A 17,499-nucleotide genomic window follows, 5' to 3' on the forward strand; every position below is an offset into this window, starting at 1 on the left:
AACTCCTGGCATCCACAGCCAACATGAAAGTCTAGGTCACCCGACACTAGAACTAAAAGGTAGAAACATTCTCCAGAGCAACAATTGACAGAAAGAAAGGGGAACGATGGGGTTATGCAAAGACCAGGCTCCATCAGCTTCTGAGCCAACTGACTGCGCACAGAGAGAACTTTGGTTTTCTGTCTGAAATATTTTGCAACCACTGAGGGAAGGGAGAGGACATCCTCCTGAGAGGTCACGCAACAGCCACCTGCTGGTCAGGTCAGCTTCACAAGGTATGTTTGGCGCACGTGGGGCTTTGTGGTTGTTTATGTTGTTTTGTTTTTTAATAAGTTGTCAATATTTAAAAATTTGGAGAGATCACATACAAATCTGGTAATCAAGGCTGGGTGCAGTGGCTTATGCCTGAAATCTGAGCACTTTGGGAGGCTGAGGCGGGCAAATCACACGAGGTCAGGAGTTCGAGACCAGGCTGGCCAACATGGTAAAACCCCGTCTCTACTAAAAATACAAAAATTAGCTGGGTGTGGTGGCGAGTGCTTGTAATCCCAGCTACTGGAAAGGCTGAGGCAGGAGAATTGCTTGAACCCGGGAGGTGGAGGTTACAGTGAGCTGAGATCAGGCCACTGCACTCCAGCCTGGCCGACAGAGTGAGACTGTGTCTCAGAAAATAAATATAATACAAATACAAATAAATAAAAATAAAAATCTGGAATTCTGGTCTCTCTTAAAGTAGATCTGGAAACACTAGGCCACATCTTCACAAGGCAGCAGGAGATGGGATTCGGGTAGAGTCTGCAGCGTTGAACAAGGTGTGCAGACTTCAATTTGCCGCAGTCCGTCCCCACCTCTGTCTCGCTTTCCCTTTCTTTCCTTCTTTTCCCTCTGCCTTCATTCCTTCTTTCTTCCTTTCTTCCCCCCTCCCTTCCTCCCTTCTTTCATTCCTGCCTTCTCTTTCTTTTCTCCTTCCTTCCTTCCTTCCTTCCTTCCCTCCCTCCTTCCTTCCCTCTGCTTCTGTCATCCAGGCTGGAGTGCAGTGGCACCATCTTGCCTCATTGCAAGCTCCGCCTCCCGGGTTCAAATGATTCTCCTGCCTCAGCCTCCCAAGTAGCTGGGACCACAAGCGCCTGCCACCAGGTTCAGCTAATTTTTCTATTCTTTATTAGAGGCGGAGTTTCTCCATGTTGCTCAGGCTATCAGGCTGCTCTTGAACTCCTGACCTCAGGTGATCCGCCTGCCTTGGCCTCCCAAAGTGCTAGGATCACAGGTGCGAGCCACCATGCCCGGCCTCCACCACTCCCTTTTGTATCCCCCAACTCACACCTTGCCCATGTCACTCATGCATACCTCCTGCCTTGTCCCACGGTCATTTGTGAGTCTTGCACTAAATGGCCTTCAGTCCAGAGACCAGACATCAGAGAGCAATCTGGACCTCTTCCTTGATGGGAGGTGAGACCTCCAGAAGAGGAAAACACCTGCTATGGAGCCTGCAGGCTGAACACGCTGACTCTCCAGGCAAACAGCTAGAACAGAACTGAGCAAAACCTCCAGCCAGAAAGAAAACTTCCCAGTCAGCTCTTCCCTGACCCCATTTTACAGGTGGAAACACTAAGGATCAGAGGAGAAGACAGAGCAGGCATTGGAACCACAGTCTCCTGGCTCCAAAGCCAAGTTCTGTCCACCCAGCCAAGCTCCTTCCTTCTGTAAATGTTTATAACAGTATGTGCTGGGCACTCTTGTTAGACCCTTTTACACATATCACTCAGTCTGCTTTTCCCATTCATTTGACAAGTGTTTATTGAGCTCCTACTGTGTGCAGGAGCTGGACTTGACACTAGGGACATCTTGGTAGAAAACTCAGGCAAAGTCTACCCACCTGGGGTTCTAACAAGACAGAGAGGGTTGGCGCCATGGGCAAGGCTGTGAAGGCAATTAATGAAGTGGTGGGGTCAGACAGGAAGGGTGGTCAGGGGTGCTCTCTGCATGGAAGGGGCATCTTCTTGGCTTTGAGACCCAAATGCCAAAATACCTGTGGGCAGCAGGCCACGCCCACTCAGTAACAGGGCTGAGCCACAACCCTTCATAGATGCCAAACCAAACACCAGATCAGGCCAGCAGTGAGGGACAAAGACCTTGGCCTGGAAAGGTCTGGTCACCTGAGCACACCAGAGGATTTTTCTTATGCTTTTTTTTTTAATTATGGTGGGGTTGGGGGTAAAGAGTTGATCCCTGCAAGTGGCCTCAGGTCACAGATCTGTAATGGGGCTCACACCCATAATCCCAGCACTTTGGGAGGCTGAGGCAGGTGGATCACCTCAGGTCAGGAGTTTAACACCAACCTAGCCAACATAGTGAAATCTCGTCTCTACTAAAAATACAAAAATTAGCTGGGCATGGTGGTGTGCACCTATAATCCCAGCTACTCTGAGAGGCTGAGGCAGAAGAATCACTTGAACCCGGGAGGCGGAGGTTGCAGTGAGCTGAGATCATGCCACTGCACTCCAGCCTGGGTGACAGCAGACAGAAGCTCAGGCTGCTTCTAACTCATTAGATCCGCAGCCTGGGTGACAAGAGTGAAACTCTATCTCAAAACAACAACAAAAAATTACTGATAACCTTATAGATTGTCAGAGCTACAAGGGACTCATGGGGGGATGACACCCATCCTCTCACACACAGAGAGGGGAGCAGGAACCTCCTCTCGAACCCAGGAGGGAGAGGTTGCAGTGAGCTAAGATTGTACCACTGCACTTCAGCCTTGGTGACAAAGTGAGACCCCATCTCAAAAAAAAAAAGACTCCAAATTGCATGCGGGCTGGAAGTTGTGTCCGTTGACTGCATACCTGATTGGAGGCCATAGCTTTGGACTTGTCTCTGCGCTCTCATTACACTAAGTCCCTAGACTGCTGCCGCAGGAGCTGTTGGCTCCTGTGGGGCATGAAGCATCTGAGCCAGGGCAGGTCCCGTTCCATTTAAGTCTCGTTCTGTGACACCTGAGCTGTCACCTGGGGAGGAGGGGACCAAGGGGACAAATCCTGGGTGGCCAGGAGGGCAGCTCTTGATGCTGGCCTGCCAGAGTGCTTTGTCCCAGCCTCGCATCCCCCTGAGCATGCCAGAGCTGGGCGTGCCCTATCCTGTTTCTGGAGTCCACATGTTTGCTTGAGCCTGAGAGGAAAGCCGCCTGATGGGCATTGATCTCACTCCCCGCCTGCAGGAGGCCACCTTTGATCTCCTGATGAGGTCAGACCCCTCCTCTCCTCTCTAACCTCTGTGCTGCCATTTATTTATTTTTGAGACAGAGTTTAATGCTTATAGCCCAGGCTGGAGTGGAATGGCGTGATCTTGGCTCACTGCAACCTCTGCCCACCAGGTTCAAGCGATTCTCTTGCCTCAGCCTCCCGAGTAGCTGGGATTACAGGCATGCACCACCATGCCCAGATAATTTTGTATTTTTAGTAGAGATAGGGTTTCACCATTTGGTCAGGCTGGTCTCAAACTCCTGACCTCAGGTGATCCACCCACCTCAGCCTCCCAAATTACTGGGATTACAAGTGTGAGACACCATGCCCGACCTGGGCTGCTTTTTTATGGTACTCATCATAACTACCATTAAAGCATGAGTTAGATAAATGTTTTTGTTTTGTCATTTTACATATATGTATACTTTAAGTTCTGGGGTACATGTGCAGGACGTGCAGGTTTGTTACACAGGTATACACATGCCATGGTGGTTTGCTGCACCCATCTACCCATCATCTACATTAAATACTCCTCCTAATGCTGTCCCTCCTCCTACTCTCCACCCCTAACAGGCCTCAGTATGTGATGTTCCCCTCCCTGTGTCCATGTGTTCTCGTTGTTCAACTCCCACCTGTGAGTGAGAACCTGTGGTATTTGGTTTTCTGTTCTTGTGTTAGTTTGCCGAGAATGATGGTTTCCAGCTTCATCCATGTCCCTACAAAGGACATGAACTCATCTTTTTGATGGCTGCATAGTATTCCATGGTGTATATGTGCCACATTTTCTTTATCCAGTCTATCATTGATGGGCATTTGTATTGGTTCCAAGTCTTTGCTATTGTGAGCAGTGTCACAATAAACATATGTGTACATATGTCTTTACAGTAGAGTGATTTATAATCATTTGAGTGTATACCCAGTAATGGGATTACTGGGTCAAATGGTATTTCTAGTTCTAAATCCTTGAGGAATCACCACTCTGTCTTCCACAATGGTTGAACTAATTTATACTCCCACCAACAGTGTAAAAGCTTTCCTATTTCTCTACATGCTCTCCAGCATCTGTTGTTTCCTGACTTTTTAATGAATGCCATTCTAACTGGCATGAGTGGTATCTCACTGTGGTTTTGATTTGCATTTCTCTAATGACCAGTGATGATGAGCATTTTTTCATATGTCTGTTGGCTGCATAAATGTCTCTTTTGAGAAGTGTCTGGTCATATCCTTCACTCACTTTTTGATGGGGTTGGTTTTTTTTCTTGTAAATTTGTTTAAGTTCTTTGTAGATTCTGGATATTCGCCTTCAGTCAGATGAATAAATTGCAAAAAATTTTTCCCATTTCTACAACCACAGTGTAGGTTGCCTGTTCACTCTGAGGATGGTTTCTTTTGCTGTGTAGAAGCTCTTTAGTTTAATTAGATTGCATTTGTTAATTTTGGCTTTTGTTGCTATTGCTTTTGATGTTTTAGTTGTGAAGTCTTTGCCTATGCCCGTGTCCTGAATGGTATTGCCTACGTTTTCTTTCTTTTTGCCACCCAGGCTGGAGTGCAGTGGAGATCTCAGCTCACTGCAACCTCCACCTCCCAGGTTCAAGCGATTGTCTTGCCTCAGCCTCTGGAGTAGCTGGGACTACAGGCCCCCACCACCATGCCCATCTAATTTTTGTATTTTTACTAGAGACAGTTTTTACCATATTGGCAGGCTGGTCTCCAACTCCTGGCCTCAAGCCAACCACCCGCCTCGGCCTCCCAAAGTGCTGGGATTACAGGCATGAGCCACCATGCCAGGCCAGTTATATAAATCTTTATTATAGGGCCTTGTTTCCCACCCCAAACTCCAGTCCTGGGAGAGCAAGCCTCATCTCTGCTGTTCACAGCTGTTTTCAGCTCTCAACTCAGTGTGAGTCAAACAGTGGACCCTCTCCAGAGATTTGCTATGTGAAGAATTTCTATGCTCAGTCATTGCTGGATCATTCCTTCACTCCCTTACATAGTCATAGAGACAGGACTGCATGTGGGACTTAGCATTCAACAGGCCGGAAGGGGTCCACTGTGACCCCAGGGTTAGGGCAGATAAGAGGCTGACAGAGAAGCAGGTTGGTGTCAGAGAAGCACATGAAAGGTCTCACCCTTGTGTGCCTCTGTCACCCTGGATTGCTTCAAGGGTGTAGGAGCTTGCAAGGCCTGTGACTTGGGGCGAGTTGCTTAACTTCTCTGTGCCTCCATTTCCTTAGCTGGAGAATGGGGTTAGTCATTGTGCATTTCATTGATTCTAGTCTCACATTTTTTTTTTCAGTCTAATATTTCCAAAATGGAGATGTCTCTTACATGTCTTTATGTAATTGGAAATATCTTCCTTGGTGAGAGAACATTAGACAGCATTTTGTCCATGGCATTTTTTTTTAAAGGCAGGGTCTTGCTCTGTTCCCCAGGCTAGGGTGCAGCGGCACCAACCCGGCTCACTGCAGCATCAACCTCCTGAACTCAAGTGATCCTCCCACCTCAGCCTCCCCAGTAGCTGGGACCACAGGCACACCACAACCGTGCCTGGCCAATGTTATTTTTCTTTTGAGATGGAGTTTTGCTCTTGTCACCCAGGCTGAAGTGCAATGGCTTGATCTTGGCTCACTGCAACCTCCACCTCCTGGGTTCAAGCGAGTCTCCTGCCTCAGCCTCCCAAGTAGCTGGGATTACAGACACCCATCACCATGCCTGGCTAATTTTTGTATTTTTGGTAGAGACAACGTTTTACTGTATGGTCCAGGCTGGTCTCGAACTCCTGACCTCAGGTGATATGTCTACTTCGGCCTCCCAAAATGCTGGGATTACAGGCATGATCCACTGTGCACAGCCCCCTGGCTAATTTTTAAAATTGTTTTTGTAGAGATTAGGTCTTGCTATGTTGTCCAGGCTGGTCTCAAACTCCTAGGATCAAGCAGTCCCCCCCACTCAGCATCCCATAGTGGTGAGATTACAGGCAGGGGCCACCGCACCTGGCCTGGCATTTTAGATGGAAAGAATGTGGTAGTGCCTGCTGGGTGCCATTCACGGCCATGAGCTCCCTGGGACATGATGAGACTGTTCGTTTAGCACAGCGCCTGGGACGTGGTGAGCACTGGGCAGATGACCACCATTACCTGTGTTAATCTGGTGTTTTCATGCATGTTATTCATTATTAAACCCCCTGTGCTTTAGGGATCTTGGAGATTTTTTTTTTTTAAATCATCTCTGGATTCTCAAGCAGCCCTGAGAGGTTGGCCTAAGAGACTTTACTCATTGTGCAGATGCACAAAGTGAGGCTCAGTGGGTGGAGAAGCCACCCGGGACATCCCTCTGCCCCAGCCTCACCCCCTCTACTTCTTTCCTTCTGCTCTCCCACCAGGTCCTGGCTCTGTCCAGCGGCTCCAGAAAGGCCAGTGCAGTGGGCGACGTGGTCAACTTGGTGTCTGTGGACGTGCAGCGGGTGACCGAGAGCATCATCTACCTCAACGGGCTGTGGCTGCCTCTTGTCTGGATCGTGGTCTGTTTCATCTATCTCTGGCAGGTGTGTGGGTGGAGGAAGATGGGATTTGAATGGAGTCGCCGATCCTTCCTTCTCCCCTTCCTCCTCCCCCCTCCCACCCTTCCTCCTCAGCACTTAGCATTCAAGAGACTAGAATGGGTCTACTGTGAGCCCAGGGTTAGGGCAATTTGATGCTGCCAGAGAACCAAATTGGTGCCAGAACCAAATTGGCTGATCTAATGGGAAAAGTCTTCAAGAGGATGGCCTTCACTTGACCTTGGGCAGGAAGCTTATCCTCTCTGGGCCTCAGTTTCCTCTGTAGAATGATGATGATGACATTGACACTTTCCCTTGTGCTATTAGGGTACCCAGTAGGCAAGTTAACTATGTTTTGAAGTTACCAGTAGCCCTGGGGTACCACCACAGCCACCGTCCACAAAACACAAGAGGAAAAAATTCACGGGAAACAAATTGCTACTTAGGGTTCAAAAAGGACAAAGTAGCCATCAGGAAACAACCAGAACAAAACCAAACAAAACATCTGTTTTCTGACTTTCTTCAACTTTGTGGTACAGGATTTTCTTTTTTTTTCAATTAGACTCTGGCCTGGGTGCAGTGGCTCACACCTGTAATCCCAGCACTTTGGGAGGCCAAGGTGGGTGGATCACTTTAGGCCAGGCATTCGAGACCAACCTGGCTAACATGGCGAAACCCTGTCTCTACTAAAAATACAAAAATTAGCTGGGTGTGGTGGTGGGCACTTGTAATCCCAGCTACTCCGGAGGCTGAGGCAGGAGAATCGCTTGAGCGTTGGAGGTGGAGGTTGCAGTGAGCCGAGATCGCACCATTACACTCCATCCAGCCTGGGTGACAGAAAGAGACCCCGTCTCCAGAAACGAAAAAGAAAAAGAAAATTAGACTCTGTATCAGGAACTGCCCAGGCTCAAATCCTGCTTCTGACGACTTACCAGCTGTGAATTCGTGAGCAAGGAACCTACTCTCTCGGCGCCTGTCCTTGTCTGTAACACCAGGATCATAACTAACAGTAGCGCCCCTGCCCCAGAGGTGCTGAGGCATGACACGAGCCCATACGTAGAAAGCACTTAACATGGCACCGGGCACACAGTGGCACTCTGTAGGTATTTGCTAGTATTATCATTAGCTACTTTTCCACAAAGGACAAGACAGTAGATATTTTTACATTGGGGGCCCTACCGTCTCTCCTGCAAATACTCACCTCTGCCCTTGGAGTGCAGAAGTGGCCACAGGTAATACTAAGCAAACAGGCATGGTTTTCCTCCAATAAAACTCTAATTGTAGGCAAGGCGCAATGGCTCCCACCCATAATCGCAGCACTTTTGGAGGCCAAAGTGGATGGATCAAGAGGCCAGGAGTTTGAGACCAGCCTGGCCAACATGGTGAAACCCTGTCTCTACTAAAAATACAAAAAGTAGCTGGGTGTGGTGGTGGGCCACTGTAATCCTAGCGTCTCAGGAGGCTGAGGCAGGAGAATTGCTTGAACCTGGGAGACAGAGGTTGCAGTGAGCCAAGACCGTGCCATTGTACTTCAGCCCGGGCAACAGAGTGAGATTCCATGTCTCTCTCTCTCTCTCTCTCTCTCTCACACACACACACACACACACACACACACACACGAACCTGGGAGACAGAGGTTGCAGTGAGCCAAGACCGTGCCATTGTACTTCAGCCCGGGCAACAGAGTGAGACTCCATCTCTCTCTCTCTCTCTCTCTCTCTCACACACACACACACACACACACACACACACACGAACCTGGGAGACAGAGGTTGCAGTGAGCCAAGACTGTGCCATTGTACTTCAGCCCGGGCAACAGAGTGAGACTCCATCTATCTTTCTGTCTCTCACACACACACACACAAAACAACCTGTCTTAAGCCTCTGAAGTGTGGCAAAGGAAAAAGATCCTGTGGTCAGGCCAGGCGCCGTAGCTCACACCTGTGATCCTGGCACTTTGGGAGGTAGAGGCAGGTGGATCAACTGAGGTCAGGAGTTTGAAACCAGCCAGGCATATATGGTGAAACCCTGTCTCTACCCAAAATACCAAAAATTAGCCAGGCATGGTGGCAGGCACCTGTAGTCCCAGCTACTGGGGAGGCCAAGGCAGGAGAATCACTTGAACCTGGGAGGTAGAGGTTGCAGTGAGCCAAGATCATGCCACTGCACTCTAGCCTGAGCAACAGAGTGAGACTCCGTCTCAAATAAATAAATAAAAACAAAAAGGAGAATAACTTGCATCCTGCCCTCCTATGTACAGTATAGTGATTAGGAGCCAATGTGCTATATCAGACTTTGTGAAACACCCAGTTCTGCTCTTTACTGCCTCTCCCTGTGAGTGAGTAAATCGTTGTAGCCGTCTTATCACCTGTAAAATGGAAATGACAACAGTCCCTACCTGATAGGTGACTTCCTCTCTGTTCTCCAGGACTTTGATGATGCCCCATCACTCTGGTCCTCTTCTCAAGACCAGACCGGGCTCCAGATGGGAGGGGCCAGGTTAGTCTGCAATCACGGGCTTCTAACCCAGTGGCTGAGACCATGTGTTACTAAGTGCAGGCTCTGCAGCCGGACAGACCAGGTTTATCAACCTGGTTCCCCTGCTACCAGTCATGTGATGTCAGGAAAGTAGTTTAACTGCTCTAAGCCTCAGTTTCCTCATCCACAAATGTAAACAGTGGAACTATGAAAGGACATAGATAATTCACACGAAAGCACAAAGACAGTAACAGGCAAAGAGCAACTATTCTACAAAATGCTGGTTATAGTTAGTGGTAGTGACAGGCAACTGATACAGTGCTTTTTGTTTTATTTTGTTATTGCTGTTTTTTGAGACAGAGTCTCGCTCTTGTTGTGCAGGCTGCAGTGCAATGGCACGATCTTGGCTCACCACAACCTCCGCCTCCTAGGTTCAAGCAATTCTCCCATCTCAGCCTCCCGAGTAGCTGGGATTACAGGCATGTGCCACCATGCTCAGCCAATTTTTGTAGAGACAGGGTTTCTCCATGTTGGTCAGGTGGGTCTCGAACCCTCAACCTAAGGTGATCCGTCTGCCTCGGCCTCCCACAGTGCTGGGATTATAGGCATGAGCCACCGTGGCTGGCGATACATTGCTTTTTAATAAATGTGTCCATATTCTTAGTGTCTGGGACCAGGCAAAGTTTGTTCACTCCTTACTATTCCAGGGGCCAACAAACCTTTGAGCAACAATACTCCCATAGCAATGAGCACCTGTGGCATCCAGATCTTGGTTTCAGAAATGCTGTCTGTTAAAAGTACCCAAGACTTCCCAAAGAAATGACTGCAGCAGGGAGAAGGGATGACAGAAATATCTTACTGTATCAGAAAACAAGAAAATGCTCAAAAAAGTTGGATTAGTGCCCAAAGAACATAAGAATGTCTTGAAGAGGATTCACTGGCCACATTTGGGGAGGAAAAATTGACCAGAAACAATAATAATAATTTACTATAAAGGACAAAAAAAAAAAAAAATCCAGGAATCCATAGCAAGTCTCCAAAAAAAGAAAAAGAAAAACTAGAGAGGGCATATAATGAATATTGCATATATAATATATATATCTAACCATAGTTTTATGTATATATATACATATCAATGCTACTAAAATCACTCAGTTAAAGGGTGATAGAGAAGAAGATGGTCACATGGTCTTTCAGTGCATCGCCCCAGAGAGTACTTAATTACAAACAGAAGAGGGTACCATTCACTGGAGCAATAAGGCAGACACCACCTTTACCAAACGATCAAACTTCACATTACCAAAAACGGGACAAATTGACATTATGGTGATAGAGAAGAAGATGGTCACATGGTCTTTCAGTGCATCGCCCCAGAGAGTACTTAATTACAAACAGAAGAGGGTACCATCCTTTGGCCTCCTGCTTCTTGCTAACTTAGAAAAAAAGTATTAGTTTTGAAGTAGACATAGAGCAAAATAGAGCTTCGTCATAGGTTTCAGCTGTAATACAAGTGGTTCTACAACTTGGGTCATGCAGCATGGCAGGTCCCATAGCATAGAGGTATCTGTGGTGGAAAATGACACCATGTGGAAATGTGAAATCTCTGGCAAGCCCCACCAGAGAGTTACAACACATACCCATAGGGTTCTGGAGAAAGGCCATGCCATCTGCAACAGAGAACTCTTCAACATTGGAAAAAGCAGCTTCTGGCATGCTACTGGGCCCTAGTAGAGATTGAGTACCTAACCATGAGACACCTATCATGAGCCAGTAATTGTCAGACCCACCAAGTCATTAGCTTGAAACGTACAGCAGAAATCCATAGTACAGTGGAAATAGCACCTTCAGGGTCAGTCCTGTGCAGGTCCAAAGTTCAATTAAGTTACAGGAAGATGTGACCAGACCTACATGTTCCCTGCCTCATTGCTCTGATACCCTTCCTCAGCTCATACTTACATCCTCCTGAAATCCTCAGCTCATACTTACATCCTCCTGAAAGGTTTCTTTTTTTTTTTTTTTTTTTGAGATGGTAATTTCACTCTTGTCGTCTAGGCTGGAGTGCAGTGGCATGATCTCAGCCCACTGCAAGCTCCACCTCCCAGGTTCAAGTGATCCTCCTGCCTCAGCCTCCAGAGTAACGGGAATTACAGGTGCACGCCACCACCACCAGCTAATTTTTTGTATATGTAGTAGAGATGGGTTTTTGTCATGTTGGGCAGGCTGGTCTCGAACTCCTTACCTCAGGTGATCTGCCCACCTCGGCCTCCCAAAGTCCTGGAGTTACAGGTGTGAACCACCGCTCCCGGCCGGGTTTCTTATGTATGGTTGATGGAGAAGAAGGAACTCCAAGCCAAGTTCATTCCATGGGTTGACTCCTATATTGGTGAGAGCTGAAAATGTCCTGCTGCTACACTAGATTCCCAAGCAGAGGCAGCTTAGGAAGACTGAACAAGCTTTGGATGGCATACCTGGCCATCGACTTTGTGAGAAGAGAGAAGCCGCCTGAGATGACCATCTATGCCAGACTTCTTGGCAGTGGTGAATAGCTTAAATGATTGGCAGTGAACCTTGAAGGAGTGAGATTGGAAGACAGGAGAACTTGAGACAGAAGCATGTAGATGATTTGTGGGAGAGGTGTCAGGCGTGTGGATCTTCAAGTCTCATGTCAATGCCCACCAGAGGGTATCTGCCAAAAGAGAGCATTAAACAACTGGGCGGAGAGGCTGACTTGTCCAGTGGAGGCCAGCCAGATTGTGTACCCAACTGTAACTGTGTTGGCACGGTGGGTCTTTGAATAGACTAACCATGGTGTGGCACAGATGGAGACTTGAAAAAGCCCAACAACATGGACTCTCTTTCACCAAGACTAATCTACTGGCCAGGCGCAGTGGTTCATGCCTGTAATCCCAGCCCTTTGGGAGGCTGAGGTGAGCAGATCACTTGAGGCCAGGAGTTTGAGACCAGCCTGGTCAACATGGCAGAACCCCATCTTTACTAAAACTACAAAAATTAGCCAGGCATGGTGACGCTCACTGGTCATCCCAGCTACTCGGGAGACTGAGATGGGAGGAATGATGCCCAGGAGGTCAAGGCTGCAGTGAGTCGAGATTGCGCCACTGCACTCCAGCCTGGGCAATGGAGAGAAACCATGTCTCAAAAAAAGAAAAAAAAAAAAAAAAAAGAAGTCTCTAGTACTCTGAGAAATGTTTCCTGATACAGGCAATATCCATTATAGCCATTCTCCATTCTCTACCTTTTCTTTTAGAACTCCCACCCACAGTTTAGCAACACATATAGCTGTTCACTGAGAATGACACCTTCCTGGCTCTCCTGCAGCTAATTGTGTCCAAGTCACTCAGTTCCTAGCAGTGGAATATGAATAGAAATAATGTGGGTAATTTCTTGCTTTCTTCCTAAAAGGCAATTGTTAATGTAATATACCACGTTAATAGAAAAAAGAGGAAAAATCTACATGATTGTCTTGATGCAGAAAAGCATTTGACAAAATTCAACACGTTTTTATTAAAAACACATTTTCTCTCTCTCTCTCTCTCTTTCTCTCTCTCTCTCTCAATAAATTTGTAATGGAAACTTCCTCAACATGATAAAAGGCATTTATAAAAACTATAGCAGGCCAGGCACGGTGGTTCATGCCTATAATCCCAACATTTTGGAAGAGAGAGAAAACCACACTCAACATTATGATCAATGGTGAAGAGTTTCCCCTTAAAAATCAAGAACAAGGCTGGGCGCAGTGGCTCATGCCTATAATCCCAGCACTTTGGGAGGTCAAGGCGGGTGGATCACTTGAGGTCAGAAGTTCGAAACCAGCCTGTCCAGCATGTCAAAACCCCGTCTCTACTTAAAATACAAAATCAGCTGGGCGTGGTGGCGCATGCCTGTAATCCCAGCTACTTGGGAGGCTGAGGCAGGAGAATAGCTTGAACCTGGGAGGTGGAGGTTGTAGTGAGCCAAGATCGTGCCACTGCACTGCAGCCTGGGCAACAAGAGCAAAACTCCATCTGAAAAAAAAAATCAAGAACAAGAAAAGGATGCCCACTCTTATCACTTCTATTCACCATGTGGTACTAGACGTTCTAGCCAGAGCAATTAAAAGAAAAAAGAAAGAGCAATAAAAACAAAATGTTAATAAAAGGCATCCAATTTTAAAGGGAAGAAGTAAAATAATCTTTATTCATAGATGTCATAATTTATATACAGATAATCCTAACGAACCCTCACACAGAACGACTATTAGAGCTAATTAATAAACAAATTCAGCAAGGTTGCAGGATGCAAGCTCAATAAACACAAATCATCGGTTGTGTTTCCACACACTAGTAATGGGCAATTCAAAAATGAAATTAAGAAAACAATTGCATTTACAATAGCATCAAAAAAAAATACCTAGGAATAAATTTAACCATCGAGGCATAAGACACATACACTGAAAACTACAAAAAATTGCTGAAAGAAATAAAGCCTGGGCAGGGCGCGGTGGCCCACACCTGTAATTTCAGCATTTTGGGACGCCAAGGTGGGTGGATCATTTGAGACCAGGAGTTTGAGACCAGCCTGGTCAACATGACGAAAGCCCGTCTCTATCAAAAATACAAAAATTAAGGCCGGGCACAGTGGCCCGTGCCTGTGATCCCAGTACTTTGGGAGGCCGAGGCTAGTGGATCACTTGAGGTCAGGAGTTCGAGACCAGCCTGACCAACATGAAGAAACCCTGTGTCTACTAAAAATACAAAATTAGCTGGGCGTGGTGGCGCATGCCTGTAATCTCAGCTACTTGGGAGGGTGAAGCAGGAGAATCGCTTGAACCTGGGAGGAGGAAGTTATAGTGAGCCGAGCTTGTGCCATTGCACTCCAGCCTGGATAGCAAGAGCAAAAGTCTGTATCAAAAAAAAAAATTAGCCCGGTGTGATGGCAAGTGCCTGTAATCCCAGCTACTCAGGAGGCTGAGGCAGAAGAATCGCTTGAACCCAGGAGGCAGAGGTTGCAGTGAGCTGAGATTGCACCACTGCACTCCAGCCTGGACGGCAGAGCAAGACTGTCTCAAATAAAAAAAGAAGAAAAGAAAAGAAAATAGTCTGGCGTGGTGGTGCATGCCTGTAATTCCAGCTACCCGGGCAGAGGTTGCCGTGAGCCAAGATCGCACCACTACACTCCAGCCTAGGAAACAGAGAGATACTCCATCTCAAAAAAAAAAAAAAGAAAGAAAGAAAAAGAAAAGAAAGTGAGAAGACAGCTTTCAGAATGGGAGAATATATTTGCAAAATCACATATCTGACAAGGGTCTAGTATCCAGAATATATAAAAAACTATTACAACTCCATAACAAAAAGATAATCACAACTTAAAAATAGGCATAATGCTTGAGTAGACATTTTGCCAAAAAAAAAAATACACACAAATCACTAACAAGTACAAAAAGGATTTTGACATCATTAGTCATTGAGGAATGTAAATCAAAACTGCAATGAGATACCACTTCATACCGCTTTCCAAGTCGTGGGATGGTTACAATAAAACAAACCAAACAGGCCAGGCTCAGTGGCTCCCTGTAATCCCAGCACTTTGGGAGGCCGAGGCGGGCAGATCACTTGAGGTCAGGAGTTTGAGACCAGCCTGGCCGACATGGTAAAACACTGTCTGTACTAAAAATACAAAAATTGGCCAGGCGTGGTGGCGCAAGCCTGTAGTCCCAGCTACTTGGGAGTCTGAGTCAGTAGAATCACTTGAACCCAGGAGGCAGAGGTTGCAGTAAGCAGAGATCATGTCACCACCCTCCAGTCTGGGCGACAAGAGTGAAACTTTGTCTCAATAAATATATATATATATGTATATAACACAAAACTGAAAATGTGGCTTTTTTTTTGAGACAGGATCTGCTCTGTCACCAAGGCTAGAGTGCAGTGGTCTAATCATGACTTACTGCAGACTCAAATTCCTGGACTCAGTGGCTCCTCCCACCTCAGCCTCATAGGTAATTTGGACCACAGGCACAGCCCACCATGCCTGGCTAATTTTTTTGTTGTTTTTCAGTAGAGACAAGTTCTCACTATGTTTCCCAAGCTGGCCTCTAACTCCTGAGCTCAAACCATCCTCCCACCACAGCCTCCCAAAGTGCTGGGATTATAAGCATGAGCCACAGCACCCAGCCTTCATGAAGTTATTTAAATTTCAATGTAAGTTAATTTAAATTAAATGAAATTTAGACCGGGAGCAGTGGCTCGTGTCTACAATCCCAGCACTTTGGGAGGCCAAGGTGCATGGATCGTTTAAGGTCAGGAGTTTGAGACCAGCCTGGCCAACATGGTGAAAATACAAAAATTATCCAGGCATGGTAGTGGGTGCCTGTAATCCCAGCTACTAGGGAGGCTGAGGCAAGAGAATCTCTTGAACCCAGGAGGCAGAGGTTGCATTGAGCTAAGATTGTGCCACTGCACTCTAGCCTGGATGACAGATCAAGACTCTGTCTCAAAAAAAAAAAAAATTAAATTACATGTAAAATGTTGTACTTCAACCACATTAGCTCTATTTCAAATACTCAATAGCCACATGTGGCTAGTGGCTGCTGTATTAGAGAGTGCAGACATAGAATGTCTCCATAACGACAGAAAGTTCTATTGGGCAATCCTGTTCTAGCTGCTAATATAAGCAAGGGAGTGCTCCTGGAATAAAGGGAAAAGGAATGCTCTCTGCAGACGCCTTCCCTTGGGTGCACTGCCAATTGACAGCACTCCTTGCATTAGTCCTTAGCTCACCCTCAGGGTCCTACTTGGCTTTCCTGAGCAGTCTTATATTTATTTTCTTATCTGCTGATGGATTGATGCTATTGGCAGTTTGGGAAAGTAGTAATAATTAACACAGAAGTTAATATGTTTTTGTTCTGTACACTATGTATATCCAGGAGAACAGTGCCTCGTGCCTAATAATCCCTCAATAATCATGTATTGAATAAATGATTAATACTAATAGCATCAATATATCAAAAAGATACCAGCACTTATATGTTTATCGCAGCACTGTTCGCAAAAGCAAAGATACGGAATCGACCAAAGTGTTCATCAATGAATGAATGGATAAAGAAAATGTGATACATACACTCAGGGAATACTATTCAGCCATAAAAAGAATGAAATCATGTCCTTTGGCAGCAACATAGATGGAACTGGGCGGTGGGGGGTGGTCATTATTTTAAGTGAAACATGCCAGACACAGAAAGTCAAATATCGTGTGTTCTAACTCATAAGTGGGCTCTAAAAAAATGTGTCCACTGCTGGATGCGGTGGCTCATGCCTGTAATCCCAGCACTTTGGGAAGCTAAGGTGGGCGGATCACCTGAGGTTAAGAGTTCAAGACCAGCCTGGCCAACATGGTGAAAACCCGTCTCTACTAAAAATACAAAAGTTAGCCGGGCATGGTGGCACGCACCTGTAATCCTAGCTACTCAGAAGTCCGAGGCAGAAGAATTGCTTGAATCCGGGAGACAGAGGTTGCGGTGAGCCAAGATCATACCATTGTACTCCAGCCTGGGCAGCAAGAGTGAAACTCCATCTCAGAGAAAAAAAAAGTGTCCACATGGGCATAGAGAATGGAATGAAAGACAATGGAGACTCGGAAGGGAGAGGGGGTGGAAGGGGTGGATGACAAGAACTACTTAATGGGTACAATGTATATTATACAGGTGACTTGACCCTGACTTGACCACTATACAATCTACGCATGTAATAAAACTACACTTGTACCATATACATTTACACAAATAATAACAACAGGGTTTGTCAAGCACATACTGTGTGCCAGGTACTGTGCCAACTCCATGCAGCAACACTGTAAGGAGAAAATCCCTCCAGGTTTCAGATGAAGAAACTGAGACAGAGAGATTAAGAAACACTACAGTTGGCTTGGTGCGGTGGCTCAGTCCTGTCATCTCAGCACTTTGGGAGGTTGAGGTGGGAGGATCCCTTGAGCCAATCAGCCTGGGTAACATAAGGAGACCATGCCCCCCATCTCTAATAAATATTTTTTTAAAAATTGTTTTTAGGCCTGGTTAAGTGGCTCACACCTGTAATCCCACTTTGGGAGGCCAAGGAGGGACAACCACTTGAATCCAGGAGTTCAAGACCAGCCTGGGCAATATAGGAAGACCTCATCTCTACAAAAAAATTTAAAAATTAGCCAGGCATAGTGGTAACAGCCTATAGTCCCAGCTACTCGGGAAACTGAGGTGGG

Source organism: Aotus nancymaae, unplaced genomic scaffold, assembly GCF_030222135.1.
Source record: "Aotus nancymaae isolate 86718 unplaced genomic scaffold, 86718_ANA_hifiasm-v0.15.2.pri h1tg000049l, whole genome shotgun sequence".
NCBI lineage: Eukaryota > Metazoa > Chordata > Mammalia > Primates > Aotidae > Aotus > Aotus nancymaae.